The sequence below is a fragment of the Triticum aestivum genome, chromosome 7D, assembly GCF_018294505.1.
Source record: "Triticum aestivum cultivar Chinese Spring chromosome 7D, IWGSC CS RefSeq v2.1, whole genome shotgun sequence".
Lineage (NCBI taxonomy): Eukaryota > Viridiplantae > Streptophyta > Magnoliopsida > Poales > Poaceae > Triticum > Triticum aestivum.
In genome coordinates, this window is record NC_057814.1 from 579,854,008 (window position 1) to 579,873,651 (window position 19,644).

The 19,644-nt window shown below is 54.9% G+C and overlaps 1 pseudogene; it reads left to right on the forward strand.

Moving 5' to 3' along the window:
• LOC123171335 (cilia- and flagella-associated protein 251-like) overlaps positions 1-5,144 on the forward strand; it is a 30,483-nt pseudogene extending 25,339 nt beyond the window's left edge.
• Positions 5,145-19,644: the final 14,500 nt, after the last annotated feature.

Below are 19,644 nucleotides of genomic sequence, written 5' to 3' on the forward strand. Positions count from 1 at the left end.
CTTGATTATGAATCACTTGATGCTTGCGAACCGTGCCTCATGGGCAAGATGACTAAAACGCCGTTCTCCGGAACTATGGAGAGAGCAACAGATTTGTTGGAAATCATACATACAGATGTATGTGGTCCGATGAATATTGAGGCTCGTAGCAGGTATCATTATTTTCTGACCTTCACAGATGATTTGAGCAGATATGGGTATATCTACTTAATGAAACATAAGTCTGAAACATTTGAAAAGTTCAAAGAATTTCAGAGTGAAGTGGAAAATCATCGTGACAGAAAATAAAGTTTCTACGATCTGATCGTAGAGAAGAGTATTTGAGTTACGAGTTTGGCCTTCAGTTAAAACAATGTGAAATAGTTTCACTACTCACGCCACCTGGAACACCACAGCATAATGGTGTGTCCGAACGTCATAACCGTACTTTATTGGATATAGTGCAATCTATGATGTCTCTTACCAATTTACCACTATCGTTTTGGGGTTATGCATTAGAGACAGCTACATTCACGTTAAAAAGGGCACCATCAAAATCCGTTGAGACGACGCCTTATGAACTGTGGTTTGGCAAGAAACCAAAGTTGTCGTTTCTTAAAGTTTGGGGTTGCGATGCTTATGTGAAAAGGTTTCATCCTGATAAGCTCAAACCCAAATCGGAGAAATGTGTCTTCATAGGATACCCAAAGGAGACAGTTGGGTACACCTTCTATCACAGATCCGAAGGCAATACATTCGTTGCTTAGTATGGATCCTTTCTAGAGAAGGAGTTTCTCTCGAAAGAAGTGAGTGGGAGGAAAGTAGAACTTGATGAGGTAACTGTACCTGCTCCCTTATTGGAAAGTAGTTCATCACAGAAACGGTTCCTGTGACTCTACACCAATTAGTGAGGAAGTTAATGATGATGATCATGAAACTTCAGATCAAGTTGTTACTAAACCTTGTAGGTCAACCAGAGTAAGATCCGCACCAGAGTGGTATGGTAATCCTGTTCTGGAGGTTATGTTACTAGACCATGACAAACCTACGAACTATGAAGAAGCGATGGTGAGCCCAGATTCCGCAAAATGGCTTGAGGCCATGAAATCTGAGATGAGATCCATGTATGAAGAACAAAGTATGGACTTTGGTTGACTTGCCCGATGATCGGCGATCCATTGAGATTAATGGATCTTCAAGAGGAAGACGGACGCTGATAGTAGTGTCACTATCTACAAAGCTAGAATTGTCGCAAAAAGGTTTTTCGACAAGTTGAAGGTGTTGACTACGATGAGAGAGTTTCTCACTCGTATCTATGCTTAAAGTCTGTCTGAATCATATTAGCAATTGCCGCATTTTATGAAATCTGGCAAATGGATAAACAAAACTACCTTCCTTAATGGATTTATTAAAGAAGAGTTGTATATGATACAACCAGGAGGTTTTGTCAATCCTAAAAGTGCTAACAAAATATGCAAGCTCCAGCGATCCATCTATGGACTGGTGCAAGCATCTCGGAGTTGGAATATACACTTTGATAAGTTGATCAAAGGATATAGTTTTATACAGACTTGCGGTGAAGCCTGTATTTACAAGAAAGTGAGTGGGAGCACTACAGCATTTCTGATAAGTATATGTGAATGACATATTGTTGATCGGAAATAATGTAGAATTATTCTGCAAAGCATAAAGGAGTGTTTGAAAGGAGTTTTTCAAAGAAAGACCTCGGTGAAGCTGCTTACATATTGAGCATCAAGATCTATAGAGATAGATCAAGACGCTTGATAAGTTTTTTCAATGAGTACATACCTTAACAAGATTTTGAAGTAGTTCAAAATAGAACAGTCAAAGAAAGAGTTTCTTGCCTGTGTTACAAGGTGTGAAATTGAGTAAGACTCAAAGCCCGACCACGGCAGAAGATAGAAAGAGAATGAAAGTCATTCCCTATGCCTTGGCCATAGGTTCTATAAAGTATGCCATGCTGTGTACCAGATCTATTGTATACCCTACACTGATTTTGGCAAGGGAGTACAATAGTGATCTAGGAGTAGATCACTGGACAGCGGTCAAAATTATCCTTAGTGGAATAAGGATATGTTTCTCGATTATGGAAGTGACAAAAGGTTCGTCGTAAAGGGTTACGTCGATGCAAGTTTTGACACTAAATCTAGATGACTCTAAGTCTCGGTCTAGATACATATTGAAAGTGGGAGCAATTAGCTAGAGTAGCTCCGTGCAGAGCATTGTAGACATAGAAATTTGCAAAATACTTACGGATCTGAATGTGACAGACCCGTTGACTAAAATTATCTCACAATCAAAACATGATCACACCTTAGTACTCTTTGGGTGTTAATCACATAGCGATGTGAACTAGATTATTGACTCTAGTAAACCCTTTGAGTGTTGGTCACATAGAGATGTGAACTATGGGTGTTAATCACATGGTGATGTGAATTATTGATGTTAAATCACATGGCGATGTGAACTAGATTATTGACTCTAGTGCAAGTGGGAGACTGAAGGAAATATGCCCTAGAGGCAATAATAAAGTATTATATATTTCCTTATATCATGATAAATGTTTATTATTCATGCTAGAATTGTATTAACCGGAAACATAATACATGTGTGAATACATAGACAAACAGAGTGTCACTAGTATGCCTCTACTTGACTAGCTCGTTAATCAAAGATGGTTATGTTTCCTAGCCATAGACATGAGTTGTCATTTGATTAACGGGATCACCTCATTAGGAGAATGACGTGATTGACTTGACCCATTCCGTTAGCTTAGCACTCGATCGTTTAGTATGTTGCTATTGCTTTCTTCATGACTTATACATGTTCCTATGACTATGAGATTATGCAACTCCCGTTTACCGGAGGAACACTTTGTGTGCTACCAAACGTCACAACGTAATGGGTGATTATAAAGGTGCTCTACAGGTGTCTCCAAAGGTACTTGTTGGGTTGGCGTATTTCGAGATTAGGATTTGTCACTCCGATTGTCGGAGAGGTATCTCTGGGCCCACTCGGTAATGCACATCACTATAAGCCTTGCAAGCATTGTGACTAATGAGTTAGTTGCGGGATGATGTATTACGGAACGAGTAAAGAGACTTGCCGGTAACGAGATTGAACTAGGTATCGAGATACCGACGATCGAATCTCGGGCAAGTAACATACCGATGACAAAGGGAACAACGTATGTTGTTATGCGGTCTGACCGATAAAGATCTTCGTAGAATATGTGGGAGCCAATATGGGCATCCAGGTCCCGCTATTGGTTATTGACCGGAGACGTGTCTCGGTCATGTCTACATAGTTCTCGAACCCGTAGGGTCCGCACGCTTAACGTTACGATGACAGTTTTATTATGAGTTTATGTATGTTGATGTACCGAAGGAGTTCGGAGTCCCGGATGAGATCGGGGACATGACGAGGAGTTTCGAAATGGCCGAGACGTAAAGATCGATATATTGGACGACTATATTCGGACTTCGAAAAGGTTCCGAGTGATTCGGGTATTTTTCGGAGCACCGGAGAGTTACGGGAATACGTATTGGGCCTTATTGGGCCATACGGGAAAGAAGAAAAAGGGCCTCAAGGGTGGCTGCACCCCTCCCCTTGGTCTGGTCCGAATTGGACTAGGGAAGGGGGGCGCCCCCTTCCTTCCTTCTCTTTTTCCTTTCCTCTTTTCCTATTCCATATGGGAGGTGGAATCCTACTAGGACTAGGGAGTCCTAGTAGGACTCCACACTTGGTGCGCCCCCTCCTAGGGCCGGCCTCCTCCTCCCTTGCTCCTTTATATACGGGGGTAGGGGGCACCCCATAGACACAACAATTGATCCTTGAGATCTCTTAGCCGTGTGCGGTGCCCCTCTCCACCATATTACACCTCGATAATACCGTTGCGGAGCTTAGGCGAAGCCCTGCGTCGGTGGAACATCATCATCGTCACCATGCCGTCGTGCTGACAAAACTCTCCCTCAACACTCGGCTGGATCGGAGTTCGAGGGACGTCATCGAGCTGAACGTGTGTAGAACTCGGAGGTGCCGTGCGTTCGGTACATGATCGGTCGGATCGTGAAGACGTACGACTACATCAACCGCGTTGTGATAACGCTTCCGCTATCGGTCTACGAGGGTACGTGGACAACACTCTCCCCTCTCGTTGCTATGCATCACCATGATCTTGCGTGTGCGTAGGAAATTTTTTGAAATTACTATGTTCCCCTACAAATACACTCACCCATCCACCCACTCACACACCTAGCAAGCAACACCCAAGGAGAAGGAGCAGCCTAAGCCTTGGCCTGCCTTCCTTCTTCCTCCTTACAGCTCCAGGAGCAACTCTGTATTGTTATATATAAATCACACTCAGCAGGACTAGGGGTGTTATCTCTCCGGAGAGCCCCGAACCTGGGTATGTCTTGCGTCCCGTGCTTGCTCATGCCGACCTCGCCTCTGGAGTCCACCAGTGCCCTCGAGCCTCCTCCTATCTTTAGCCATCCCTTGGTACCAGCCGTGCGCCCACCACGACAGTTGGCGCCCACCGTGGGGCAGCTCGAGGTCCTGGCTGGGAGCATGCTTCAGACGGGGCTCCTCTCCGACTCCGACGAGCCTGCACGCTAGCGGACGACGTCATCGATGCACTCGCCGCCTCCTTCGCCACGCTGCGCATCTCCGATGCGCCTACGGCCAACGAGTACCCCAGCGAGGTACTTAGCATTTCCGACTCCCTGCTCTCCATCAAGGATGGCGCTCCCGCCGGAGCGATGGACCTCTACGTGGAGGGTTTCGTCACCGACACCGGCGCCTCCTCCTCGTCGAGCGCGGCAAGGAAGGCCGCCAAAGCTAAGGCCGCAGCGAACAGGGCCGGCTCGCCCAACCCCCTGCGCACCACAATGTAGAGCCTCCGCGTTCCCATCGGCACCGACATCGACGCCTCCAACATCGCCGAAGCTCGGACTCGTCTCGACGAGGACCGCCAGCGCCTGCTGGACGTCACCGAGACGCTCGCCGCCACGCAACGCCGCCTCGACTCCGCTCAGCTGGAGCGCAACGCCGCCTACGGCCTCACGCCGGACGCGCCCGAGCCAAGCCGGGTCACCGACGTGCAGGCCCAGGCACTCTCCCTCCCGTCTATGAGACTCCCGTGAAGAACATGCGCGCTGCCCAGGCGGCCGCGGTCGGCCTGGACCAGCTCGCGGGCGAAGAACTACAGGACCACCTCAAGAGGGTGAACGACCTCCTCGCTGCGGCCAACGCGCAGTAGGACCGCCTCAACCAGCTTGCCAGGCCGGCCGGATCCGGCTCCGTCCGCGTCGCTGGACCCGGTGACAACCAGCACACGGCATCCTCGCCACCCGGCGAGGCACACTCCGGTCGCACCCGGACTCGGCGCAACCCTGCTCCAACGACCGCTGGCGTCCTGGGCGACGAGCCGGCCTCGGAGGTCCGACGCCGCCTCGACCCTCTGCTCCAACCCAGCCGACGTCCGACTGCAGGCGACCCGGCCCCCCACGACACATTCACCGACCGGCTGGGCCCGCGCGCCATCGACGACACCGACGCCCGTCACCGCCTCGACCGACTCGCCCTCTCCCAGGAGCTGGAAGAGACCGGCCCCGTCGGACCGGCGTGCTTCGGGCCACGCATCCGGGGTGAGCGCTTCACCAAAGGGTTCACACTCCCCCACGACACCCCCAAGTATAACGGCATCGTGAAGCCGGAGGACTGGCTCACTGACTACACCGCCGCCATCGGCATCGCCGGCGGTAACCACCGCCTCGCCGTGTGCTACGCGCCCCTCATGCTCCAGGGGTCGGCCCGCACCTGGTTGAACAGTCTGCCGGCTGGCAGCATCAACACGTGGGTCGACTTCGAGCAAGCCTTCGTGCGCAACTTCACCGGCACCTACAAGCGACCCGGCCGCCCCAGCCAGCTCGCCAAGTGCGTTCAGGGGTCGGTGGAAACCGGCTGCGAGTACCTCGCACGCTGGACCGAGCTTTGGAATAGCTGTGAGGGCGTCCATGAAGTCCAGGCAATCCAGTACTTTGTCAACGGATGCCGAGACGGCACCCTCCTCAAGCACAAGCTCTTGCGCTCTGAGCCGGCCACCATGGCCGCGCTCATGGTGACAGCGGACAAGTACGCCAACGCCGACTCCACCATGAAGATCCAAGTGGCACTGGATGAAGCCGGCAAAGCAAAGCCGGTACCCCCCCCCCCCACCCCCCCCCCCGAGGCCGGCCGACGAAAGCAGCCGGCAGCAGCACAACCAGCAGAACAACAAGCCCAAGGCCGACCAACCGTCCCAGCGCCACGACAACCGGCTCGTCGCGGCCGCCGAACAGGCGCCCGCGGCCGACCCGGCCGCCAAGCGCCGGAACACCGGCAAGACGACATGGCAGCCCACCATGAGCTTCGAGGAGATGCTCGACGCTCCCTCCAAGCACCACAGCGGTGCGAGGCCATCCACGCACACGCTCCGACAGTGCGCCATCACCAAGCGCATCGCGAGGGACGACATCCCACCCCCTCCGGCTCCGGCTCCGGGAGCAGGGCAGCCGCCTCCGCCTACACCACCGCCACCAGCCGGCGGCGTGATGCGCGACCACCCCTACCCGGCCCAGAACACTACCTACATCGTCTTCACCATCCTCGGCGATGACAAGCGCAGCGAGCGCCTCCTTCGGCAGGAGGTGAACACCGTCATCCCGGCCAAGACGGAATACATGCATTGGTCGGAGCGCCCGCTCACCTGGACCCGGGAGGATCACCCGGCCGTCATGCCGAACCCGGGTGGTTATGCCCTCGTCCTCGACCCCACCATCGTCGCGCCCTAACGCACGTGCAAGTTCTCCCGGGTGCTCGTCGACGGCGGCAGCAGCATCAACATCCTCTATCGCGACACCCTCACCAAGCTCGCCTCGAGGCCAAAGACCTGGAGCCGACCCGGACGATCTTCCACGGCATCGTTCCCGGCCTCTCCTGCTCTCCGATTGGCCGGATCCAGCTCAACGTCCTGTTCGGCGACAGCAGCCACTTCCGATGCGAGCCAATCTGGTTCGAGGTGGTGGACCTATCCAGTGCATACCACGCACTGCTGGGCCGACCCGCACTCGCCAAGTTCATGGCGGTCCCCCATTACGCCTACCTGAAGATGAAGTTGCCGGGTCCGAAGGGCCTAATCACCGTCGCCGGCGACTACCGAAAGACCCTGGACTGCGCCCGAGACGGTGCCAAGCTAGCCGAGTCACTGATCATAGCCGAGGAGCGGCGCCAACTCGACCGGATCGTCGCCTTGGCCCAAGAGGTGTCGGCCGCGCAGGTCCCGGCTGAGGAGCCGGCTGATGAGGCCGCATTCAAACCCTCCAAGGAGACCAAGAAGGTGAAGCTGAACCCGGAAGACCCCAGCTGCAGCAAGTATGTTGTCGTGGGCACCCGCCTCGACAGCAAATAGGAAGACGAGCTCGTCGACTTCCTCCGTGAGAATCAGGATATTTTCGCATGGACTCCAAAGGACATGCCGGGTATCCCGAGGAAGTACGCCGAGCACAAACACCATGTCTGCAAGGACGCCAAGCCCGTCCGTCAACCCCTGCGACGTTTTCCGAAGAGAAGAGAAGGACCATCGGTGAAGAGGTCGCCAAGCTTTTGGCGGCCGGCTTCATCATGGAAGTGTTTCACCCCGAGTGGCTGGCCAACCCAGTCCTCGTCCTGAAGAAGAACAAGACCTGGCGCATGTGTATCGACTACACCAGCCTGAACAAGGCCTGCCCCAAAGACCCGTTCGCCCTCCCGCGGATCGACCAAGTCATCGACTCCACTGCCGGGTGTGAGCTCCTGTCCTTCCTGGATGCTTACTCCGGCTATCACCAGATCAAGCTGGACCCGGCCGACGCCCTGAAGACGTCCTTCATCACGCCCTTTGGGGCGTATTGCTACATCACCATGTCGTTCGGCTTGAAGAACGCCGGCGCCACCTTCCAGCGCTGCATGCAGAAATGCTTGCTGCCGCAACTCGGCCGCAACATCCACGTCTACGTGGACGACATCGTGGTGAAGACCAAGCAGCACCTCACGCTCCTCGACGACCTGAAGGAGACCTTCGCCAACCTGCGCGAGTACAAGGTCAAGCTCAACCCGGAAAAGTGCGTTTTCGGCGTCCCGGCCGGAAAGCTACTCGGCTTCCTCGTCTCGGAGCGCGGCATTGAGGCAAACCCGGAGAAAATCAAGGCCATCGAGCGCATGCGCAAGCCGGCTCGGCTGCGCGATGTCCAGAAGTTCACCGGCTGCTTGGCCTCGGTCAGCCGGTTTCTCAGCCGGCTGGGCGAGAGGGCCTTGCCCCTATATCAGCTGATGAAGAAGACGATGCCGTTCGAGTGGAACGACAAGGCGAACAAAGCCTTCCGGGATCTCAAGCGCATGCTCTCCACCGCACCAGTCCTAGCCGCACCGGCCGAGAAGGAGCCGTTGTTGCTCTATATCGCCGCAACCTTGCGGTCGGTCAGCACGGTGATGGTGGTCGAGCGACCAGAGAAGGACAAGGTCCAAGCCGTCCAACTCCCCGTCTACTACCTGAGCGAGGTGCTCTCCGCCTCAAAGTAGAACTACCCGCACTACCAGAAGATGTGTTACAGTGTGTACTTCACCGCCAAGAAGTTGAAGTAGTACTTCCAAGAGCATGTCGTCACCGTGGTCAGCACGGCTCCTCTCGGCGAGATAATCGGGTGCCGGGATGCCTCTGGCCGGGTCGCCAAGTGGGCGCTCGAGCTAGCCGGCCACACCATCCTCTACGAGCCCCGCACTATGATCAAGTCCCAAGCTTGGCCGACTTCCTCGTCGACTGGATCGAGACCCAGTACCTGCCACCGCCACCGGACTCGATGCACTGGCGCATGCACTTCGACGGCTCGAACATGCGACTCGGCCTGGGGGCCGGCATCGTGCTTTCCTCCCCCAAGGGCGACCGGCTCAAGTACGCACTGCAGATCCACTTCGCCGCCTCCAACAACCTCGCCGAGTATGAAGCCCTTGTGCATGGCCTCCGGCTCGCCAAGGAACTCGGCATCCGGTGCATCCTATGTTTCGGAGACTCGGACCTGGTGGTGCAGCAATGCTCCGACGAGTGGGACGCCCACGACTCCAACATGGCAAGCTACTGCTTCCTTGTCCAAAAGCTATCCGGATTCTTCGCGGGCTCTGAGTTCCTCCACGTCCCGCGCGCAGAGAATGAGGCGGCTGACAGGCTCGCCAAGATCGCCTCGTCCCGGCAGTCTATTCCATCCGGCATCTCCCTCGAGCATCTGCACAAGCCGTCTGTCAAGCCGTCTCCGGACTCCGAGTCCATCCACGTTCCAGCCGACCCGGCCGCGCCTCAACCCGGCCCGGGGACTGCCGAACCCAACCCGGGGGCTGCTCAACCCGCTCGGGGGCTGCCGCCCCGGAGCCCAAAATAGTGGCCGTCTTCGCCGTAGTAATGGCGCCATCCTAGGCCCTTCCCATTTCGGAGTTCCTGGAGAAAAGGGTCCTCCCCATGGACGAGACCGAAGCTCGGCAAGTATAGCGCCGAGCGTCTGCCTACAACATCATCAACAACGAGCTCGTCAAGCGCAGCTCCACCGGCGTGTTCCAACACTGCGTCGAGCAAGACAAGGGCATTGAGATCCTCCTCGACATACACCAAGGCGAGTGCGGGCACCACGCCGCCTCGCAATCCCTGGTGGCCAAGGTGTTCCGCCATGGTTTCTACTAGCCCACTGCCCTCGAAGATGCAGAGTCGCTCGTCCTCAAGTGCGAGGGGTGCCAACGCTTCAGCAAGCGCAGCCACCAGCCGACGTCGGCACTCCGGACCATCCCGATCGCCTGGCCCTTCGCGGTCTGGGGACTCAACATGGTCGGGCCCTTCAAGAACGCTCGAGGCGGCAGGACGCATTTGCTGGTGGCGGTGGACAGGTTCACCAAGTGGATCGAAGCAAGTCCGATCAAGAAGCTGGACGGGCCAACGGCCATTCGATTCGTCAAGTACATCGCGGTGCGCTACGGCATGCCGAACAGCATCATCACGGACAACGGCACCAACTTCGCCAAGGGCGCACTCGCGTAGTACTGCTCTGTCTCCGGCATCCGCCTTGACCTAGCTTCCGTGGCACACCCGCAGTCCAACGGCCAGGTCGAGTGAGCCAACGGTCTCATCCTGTCTGGCATCAAGCCACGACTCATCGAGCCACTTGTCCGGTCACCCGGTAGCTGGCTCGACGAGTTGCCGGCCGTCCTCTGGAGTCTCCGCACCACGCCAAACAGGTCGACCGGGTTCACCCCATTCTTCCTCGTCTACAGAGCAGAAGCCATCATCTCGACTGACGTCGAGTTCGACTCGCCGTGCGTCACGATGTACATGGAAGATGAAGCCAAGGAAGCCCGCGGAGACGGCGACGGCCTACCCGAAGAAATGCGTCTCCTAGCGCGTAGCCGCTCAGCCATCTACTAGCAAGGCCTGAGGCATTACCACAGCAAGAAGATCAAGCCCCTCGCTTTCCGCAAGGGAGACCTCGTCCTCCAGCTCATCCAAGAGCAGACCGGCCAACACAAGTTGTCCTCCCCATGGGAGGGACCCTTCATCGTCAGCAAGGCCTTGTGCGACCGCAACGTGTACTACCTCATCGACGCGCGCAAGTCAAACAAGCGCAAGAGGGACACCGCCGGCGAAGAAACAACCCGGCCATGGAATGCAGAGCTCCTCCACCCGTTTTATAGTTACCCGTGTGCACGTATATATGTATCGCTGCCTTTTGTAATCATCTGAAAACTACGGGATTCCCGAACGAATCTCGGGGGCTGCCCTTTTGCAACCAAGCCATTTGTGTCTCCTACATTTGTGCATTACTTTCTTCTTAACCCAACCCAACCACCGAGCCGACTCGCTCGACCCGGGGGCTCGGGAGCTGGCCGGCTTGGCCACCCGTCATTTTTCTCAGCGGCTCTTAAACGCGTCGGATCGCCACGGCCTCTCACTTCGTCCCAAGCTGCAGATCCGGCTTTGCCTGTCGGCTGGCAAGCACTTGAGACCAAAAGCATCAGTGCGCCACGAACACTAAGTCAAGATCCGCCGGGTCGCCCAACCCGGTCCCGCTGCTTTAAGTTACCGCACGACCGGTTGCTCGCCAACCCGGCCCCGCCGGATTGCCGCCAGCCGGCCCAGTGGGTGTTTCGCTCGCGCTCAACGTTTCGAAAGCCTAACTATTGTACGCTCCTCTCAAAGGCCGAACCTCTTGTCACGGACCGGAGCCTCGGCCGTCAGACTCGCGGGGGGGAAGCCCGAAGGGGGAGAGTTGCAAGAAAACGGCTCTAAAGACAAAGCAAAAGCGCAGACATCCACAAAGTTTCTGCGTACCGCCGGATCGCTCGACCCAGCCTCACCACTTTAAATTACCGCACGACCGGTTGCTCGCCAACCCGGCCCCGCCGGATTGCCGCCAGCCGGCCCAGAGGGTGTTTCGCTCGCGCTCAACGTTTCGAAAGCCTAACTATTGTACGCTCCTCTCAAAGGCCGAACTTCTTGTCACGGACCGGAGCCTCGGCCGTTAGACTCGCGGGGGGAAGCCCAAACAGGGAAAGTTGCAAGAAAGCGGCTCCAAAAAATGAAAAGCAAAGGCGCAAACATCGACGCAGCTCATACATCATAAATTCAAACAAGCCCAAGGCCAAAGTTCATTACACCCAGTCAACCCCCAGTGGGTGGGTGGACCTGCTACCTATCAGAAATTTTTGCTAAGTTAAAAATCAGCCATCGCCTCCGCCGGGGCGCGCAGCTCCCGGGTCCGCCGAGGTGCCGGTATCCTCCTCCCCGGCTTCCGCATCGCGATAGACATCCGTCTCCTCATAACTGCCCTCCGGGTCGTCGAGAAGCAGGCCGTAGTCGTCAGCAGGCACGACTCGGCCATCCTCCGCCCGCTCTGGCTGGAACTTGTCATGGAAGGCGAACCCGGCGATGTAGCTGGCCCGGGCGGCGATCCGTCCGGCCTCCGCCTACAGCTGGCTCTCCGAGCCGGCTCGCTGGCCCATCAACGCATCCAGCGCCAAGTCTGGATGCCACGACACCGCGAACCTGAGCGCCATCTCGGCACCGGCACGAGTGGCGGAAACCCACCACTCTTGAAGACGGTCCGGGCCCGCCTCCAACCACCGCGCCAGCTGCGTGAAGCTGGTCGACGCGACGGCACCCGGCCAGAGGGCCGCTGTCATCGTCGCGCCGGCCTCAGAAAGCCGCCCCATCCGCTCGCTCAAGACTCGCAGACGGGCCTCGGCAGCGGCAACGATCTCCGGGAAGGTCCAGGCCACCCGCGGGTCAGTCCCGGAGCCGACGATCCCTTGCGAGTCATGCTGAAAGCGGACCGCCTCCTCCGCCAGCTGGCGCGTCTCCGGAAAGGCCCCTGCCGAGAAGAAAAGCAAGTCAGAAGAAAGTTACTAAGGAATAAAAGCCGGAGTCCCAACCCGGCAACAACCAAACCAAAGGAAAGCACTTACTGGAGAAGGACTCTTCCAGGTGCTGTGCTTCGAGCAACGTACCGCGCCGCTCCCGGGCAATGGTGCGGTCACGCTCCTCCAGCGCCTTCTCCAGGTCAGCGACCTTGGCAAGGGCCGCCTTCAGCTCGGCGTCCTTATCCTCGGCCGCCTTCACGACCTCCCCGCGACGCCGGGTCTCCCCCTGCCAGGTCTCCTCCGCCGTGGCCGCCAGCGCCTTCAGGCACTCCACCTCGGCCTGGAGTTGCCCCTTGTCGTCGGCCAGCTTGCCACGTTGCTGGTCTGCCTCGGCAAGGGCATGCTGCGGCTCCACGACCTTGGCGGCCTCCGCTTTGAGGCACTCCACCTCGGCCTCGAGGCGGCCCTTGTCGCCCACCAGCTGCCCCTGCAGCTGGCTGGCTTCGTCAAGCGCCCGCCGGGCTCCCATCGCCTCCGCCCTCGCCTGCTCCACCTCGGCTCCAAGCCGACCGGCATCCGCAACAAGCCGGTCGTAGTGAAAGCCGTCCCAGATCAGCCGGGTCCTCCAAGACAGCACCTCGGCTGCAGAAGAGGAACTCAGAAACAAAGTATCACTCTAATATTTGACCCAACTACTACCCAGTTGGCCCGAATCTCGGGGGCTACACCCAGTGGGTGCGCTAGCGCGCCCCCACTAAAAAAGAGCATACAAGAGAAGTACCTGCCGCGGCACGGAGCTCCTCCTCCTTGGCGGCGAGCCTTTCCTTGAGATGCTGGTGCGTCTCAAGGAGCCGGTTGAAGACGCTGACACGGTAGGCATCTAGTTGCTGCAGAGAGCAGCGATCAATACAAGACAGCAAGATAACATTCGACCCAACTGCTACGGAGTTGGCCCGAATCTCGGGGGCTACGAAGACCATCGCCGCTGCCACTGTCCCCGCCAGCATCTCCGTCCATGGCGGCTCCTCGCCGGCTCGCGCCCACATCGCCGTGGCGCTATCCCAGGCCTGGGTCGATGCCGCCTCCAGCTCCACCTCGGCCCGGTTTCAGTCTCGCCAGGCCAGGCCCTTGGCATCGGTCGGATGCAGACCGAGGTCCGGATCCGCCCGCTCCTCCTCCTCCTCGTCCTGGTCGACGGTGCCGGACCGGCTCCTCCGGAACACGGCGCCCTCGACGGACGCAGCATCCGCCGCCGCCAGCGCTAGCGAGATCGGCGACCTGAAACGCAAGACGGACTAAGTACAAGCAAAGCAGAGCCGCTCGGCGACTCGGTTCAAGCCAGAAAGGGCGCTCACCCCGGCACCACCGGAACGGCGGGCCTCGCCGCTCTCTCCCGCGGCGCGGCGCGCCTCCTCTTGGAGGGCGGCTTCGCCACCCCCGCCGGGTCCGCCACGCGCTTCGTGGTCGGAGACCGCGGCGCGATTTTGTCCTTCCCATGCGGCCGCCTCGCCCCCGGCGCCCCCCGAGACGACCCGGCTCCAGCCGCGCCGCCGCCTCCTCCACCTGGCGCCACTACATCGACAGCTTACGTCAGCACCCCCAATACCGTAACCCGACCGGCAACTCAAGAAGGAAACCCAAGACTTACCGGCTCGGCGCCCCGCGCCCGCGTCGGTGGTCGCCTCCCCCTCTCCGCCGTGGGCCTCGGGCTCTTCCGAGGCGACGCGCACCACCTGCGCCCGCTCCCGGTCGTAAGGATGCCGGAGGGCATTCAGAAGCACCTCCCGCGCCGCATCGGGCAGATAAGAATATATGCAGCAGCAAAATATGGAGACGAAGGACTCACCAACGGTGCCGGGTTCACATGGCTGTACGGGGCCTTCCCGAACTCCCAGTCGCCCCGCAGGTTGGCCTTGGAGATGTCGTTGACCCGGCGCGCAACCTGGTCCGCCGCCAGCCACGTGTTCGCCATGCGGTTGGGGTCCTGGAGGCCGGTCATCTGGCCGATGAGGTGGCTGCGCTGCTGCAGCGGCAGCACTCGCCGGACGATGAAGGCGGTGATGAGGTCGGTGCCGGTGAGCCCCTCCCGCTCCTTCATCACCGACACCTACTCGCACAGGTTGAGCACCTCCTGCGACGGATGCTCGGGGTAGTACCTGTTGGGAATCGTAGCATAATTTAAAATTTTCCTACGCTCACCAAGATGCATCTATGGAGTGTACTAGCAATGAGGGGAAGGGAGTGCATCTACATACCCTTGTAGATCGCGAGCGGAAGCGTTCCAATGAACGTGGATGACGGAGTCGTACTCGCCGTGATCCAAATCACCGATGACCGAGTGCCGAACGGACGGCACCTCCGCGTTCAACACACGTACGGTGCAGCGACGTCTCCTCCTTCTTGATCCAGCAAGGGGGAAGGAGAGGTTCATGGAGATCCAATAGCACGATGGCGTGGTGGTGGATGTAGCGGGTCTCCGGCAGGGCTTCGCCAAGCTTCTGCGAGAGAGAGAGGTGTTGCAGGGGAGGAGGGAGGCGCCCAAGGCTGTTGTGTGCTGCCCTCCCTCCCCCCCTTTTTATATAGGCCCCTGGAGGGGCACCGGCCCCAAGAGATGGGATCTCAAGGGGGGGGCGGCCACAAGGGGGAAAGGGGTTGCCTTGCCCCCCAAGGCAAGGGGGAACTCCCCCCCTAGGGTTCCCAACCCTAGGCGCATGGGGGGAGGCCCAAGGGGGGCGCCCCAGCCCACTAGGGGCTGGTTCCCTTCCACTTTCAGCCCACGGGGCCCTCCGGGATAGGTGGCCCCACCCGGTGGACCCCTGGGACCCTTCCGGTGGTCATCCGGGACTCCGAACAACTTTCGGGTTTCCGCATACATATATCTCTAGAACCCTAGCGTCACCGGACCTTAAGTGTGTAGACCCTACGGGTTCGGGAGACATGCAGACATGACCGAGACGCCTCTCCGGTCAATAACCAACAGCGGGATCTGGATACCCATGTTGGCTCCCACATGCTCCACGATGATCTCATCGGATGAACCACGGTGTCGAGGATTCAATCAATCCGTATGCAATTCCCTTTGTCAATCGGTATGTTACTTGCCCGAGATTCGATCGTCGGTATCCCAATACCTTGTTCAATCTCGTTACCGGCAAGTCTCTTTACTCGTACCGCAATGCATGATCCCGTGACTAACGCCTTAGTAACATTGAGCTCATTATGATGATGCATTACCGAGTGGGCCCAGAGATACCTCTCCGTCACACGGAGTGACAAATCCCAGTCTCGATCCGTGCCAACCCAACAGACACTTTCGGAGATACCCGTAATGCACCTTTATAGTCACCCAGTTACGTTGTGACGTTTGGCACACCCAAAGCACTCCTACGGTATCCGGGAGTTGCACGATCTCATGGTCTAAGGAAAAGATACTTGACATTGGAAAAGCTCTAGCAAACGAAACTACACGATCTTTTATGCTATGCTTAGATTGGGTCTTGTCCATCACATCATTCTCCTAATGATGTGATCCCGTTATCAATGACATCCAATGTCCATAGTCAGGAAACCATGACTATCTGTTGATCAACGAGCTAGTCAACTAGAGGCTTACTAGGGACAGGTTGTGGTCTATGTATTCACACATGTATTACGATTTCCGGACAATACAATTATAGCATGAATAATAGACAATTACCATGAACAAAGAAATATAATAATAACCATTTATTATTGCCTCTAGGGCATATTTCCAACAGTCTCCCACTTGCACTAGAGTCAATAATCTAGTTACATTGTGATGAATCGAACACCCATTGCGTCCTGGTGTTGATCATGTTTTGCCCTAGGGAGAGGTTTAGTCAACGGATCTGCTACATTCAGGTCCGTGTGTACTTTACAAATATCTATGTCTCCATTTTGAACACTTTCACGAATGGAGTTGAAGCGACGCTTGATATGCCTGGTCTTCCTGTGAAACCTGGGCTCCTTCGCAAGGGCAATAGCTCCAGTGTTGTCACAGAAGAGAGTCATTGGGCCCGACGCATTGGGAATCACCCCTAGGTCGGTAATGAACTCCTTCATCCAGACTGCTTCCTGTGCTGCCTCCGAGGCTGCCATGTACTCCGCTTCACATGTAGATCCCGCCACGACGCTTTGCTTGCAACTGCACCAGCTTACTGCTCCTCCATTCGAAATATACACGTATCCGGTCTGTGACTTCGAGTCATCCAGATCTGTGTCGAAGCTAGCGTTGACGTAACCCTTTACGACGAGCTCTTCGTCACCTCCATAAACGAGAAACATATCCTTAGTCCTCTTCAGGTACTTTAGGATATTCTTGACCGCTGTCCAGTGTTCCTTGCCGGGATTACTTTGGTACCTTCCTACCAAACTTACGGCAAGGTTTACATCAGGTCTGGTACACAGCATGGCATACATAATAGACCCTATGGCCGAGGCATAGGGGATGACACTCATCTCTTCTATATCTTCTGCCGTGGTCGGGCATTGAGCCGTGCTCAATTGCACACCTTGCAATACAGGCAAGAACCCCTTCTTGGACTGATCCATACTGAACTTCTTCAATATCTTGTCAAGGTATGTACTCTGTGAAAGACCAATGAGGCGTCTTGATCTATCTCTATAGATCTTGATGCCTAATATATAAGCAGCTTCTCCAAGGTCCTTCATTGAAAAACACTTATTCAAATAGGCCTTTATACTTTCCAAGAATTCTATATCATTTCCCATCAATAGTATGTCATCCACATATAATATGAGAAATGCTACAGAGCTCCCACTCACTTTCTTGTAAACACAGGCTTCTCCATAAGTCTGTGTAAACCCAAACGCTTTGATCATCTCATCAAAGCGAATGTTCCAACTCCGAGATGCTTGCACCAGCCCATAGATTGAGCGCTGGAGCTTGCACACTTTGTTAGCATTCTTAGGATCGACAAAACCTTCCGGCTGCATCATATACAACTCTTCCTTAAGGAAGCCGTTAAGGAATGCCGTTTTGACGTCCATCTGCCATATCTCATAATCATAGTATGCGGCAATTGCTAACATGATTCGGACGGACTTCAGCTTCGCTACGGGTGAGAAAGTCTCATCGTAGTCAACCCCTTGAACTTGTCGATAACCCTTAGCGACAAGTCGAGCTTTGTAGATGGTCACATTACCATCTGCGTCCGTCTTCTTCTTAAAGATCCATTTGTTTTCTATGGCTCGCCGCTCATCGGGCAAGTCAGTCAAAGTCCATACTTTGTTTTCATACATGGATTCTATCTCGGATTTCATGGCTTCTAGCCATTTGTCGGAATCCGGGCCCGCCATCGCTTCTTCATAGTTCGAAGGTTCACCGTTGTCTAACAACATGATTTCTAGGACAGGGTTGCCGTACCACTCTGGTGCGGAACGTGTCCTTGTGGACCTACGAAGTTCAGTAACAACTTGATCCGAAGCTTCATGATCATCATCATTAACTTCCTCTCCAGTCGGTGTAGGCACCACGGGAACATTTTCCCGCGCTGCGCTACTTTCCGGTTCGGAAGGGGTGACTGTCACCTCATCAAGTTCCACTTTCCTCCCACTCAATTCTTTCGAGAGAAACTCCTTCTCCAGAAATGACCCGTTCCTGGCAACGAAGATTTTGCCTTCGGATCTGAGGTAGAAGGTATACCCAATAGTTTCCTTAGGGTATCCTATGAAGACGCATTTTTCCGACTTGGGTTCGAGCTTTTCAGGTTGAAGTTTCTTGACATAAGCATCACATCCCCAAACTTTTAGAAACGACAGCTTAGGTTTCTTCCCAAACCATAATTCATACGGTGTCATCTCAACGGATTTCGACGGAGCCCTATTTAAAGTGAATGCGGCAGTCTCTAAAGCATAACCCCAAAATGAGAGCGGTAAATCGGTAAGAGACATCATAGATCGCACCATATCTAATTGAGTGCGATTACGACGTTCGGACACACCATTTCTCTGAGGTGTTCCAAGCGGCGTGAGTTGTGAAACTATTCCACATTTCCTTAAGTGTGCACCAAACTCGTGACTTAAATATTCTCCACCACGATCTGATCGTAGGAATTTTATTCTCCTGTCACGTTGATTCTCAACCTCACTCTGAAATTCCTTGAACTTTTCAAAGGTTTCAGACTTGTGTTTCATCAGGTAGACATATCCATATCTACTTAAATCATCAGTGAGAGTGAGAACATAACGATATCCTCCGCGAGCCTCAACACTCATTGGACCACACACATCGGTATGTATGATTTCCAATAAGTTGGTTGCTCGCTCCATTGTTCCGGAGAACGGAGTCTTGGTCATCTTACCGATGAGGCATGGTTCGCACGTGTCAAATGATTCGTAATCAAGAGACTCCAAAAGTCCATCTGCATGGAGCTTCTTCATGCGCTTGACACCAATGTGACCAAGGCGGCAGTGCCACAAGTATGTGGGACTATCGTTATCAACTTTACATCTTTTGGTATTCACACTATGAACATGTGTAACATCACGTTCGAGATTCATCAAAAATAAACCATTGACCAGCGGGGCATGACCATAAAACATCTCTCTCAAATAAATAGAACAACCATTATTCTCGGATTTAAATGAGTAGCCATCTCGAATTAAACGAGATCCAGACACAATGTTCATGCTCAAAGCTGGCACTAAATAACAATTATTGAGGTTTAAAACTAATCCCGTGGGTAGATGCAGAGGTAGCGTGCCGACGGCGATCACATCGACCTTGGAACCATTCCCGACGCGCATCGTCACCTCGTCCTTTGCCAGTCTCCGTTTATTCCGTAGTTCCTGTTTTGAGTTACAAATATGAGCAACGGCACCGGTATCAAGTACCCAGGAGTTACTACGAGTACTGGTAAGGTACACATCAATTACTTGTATATCACATATACCTTGGGTGTTGCCGGCCTTCTTCTTGTCCGCTAAATATTTGGGGCAGTTCCGCTTCCAGTGACCACTTCCCTTGCAATAAAAGCACTCAGTCCCGGGCTTGGGTCCATTCTTTGACTTCTTCCCAGTAACTGGTTTACCGGGCGCGGCAACTCCCTTGCCGTCCTTCTTGAAGTTCTTCTTACCCTTGCCCTTCTTGAACTTGGTGGTTTTATTCACCATCAACACTTGATGTTCTTTTCTGATCTCCCCTTCCGCTGATTTCAGCATTGAATATACCTCGGGAATGGTCTTTTCCAT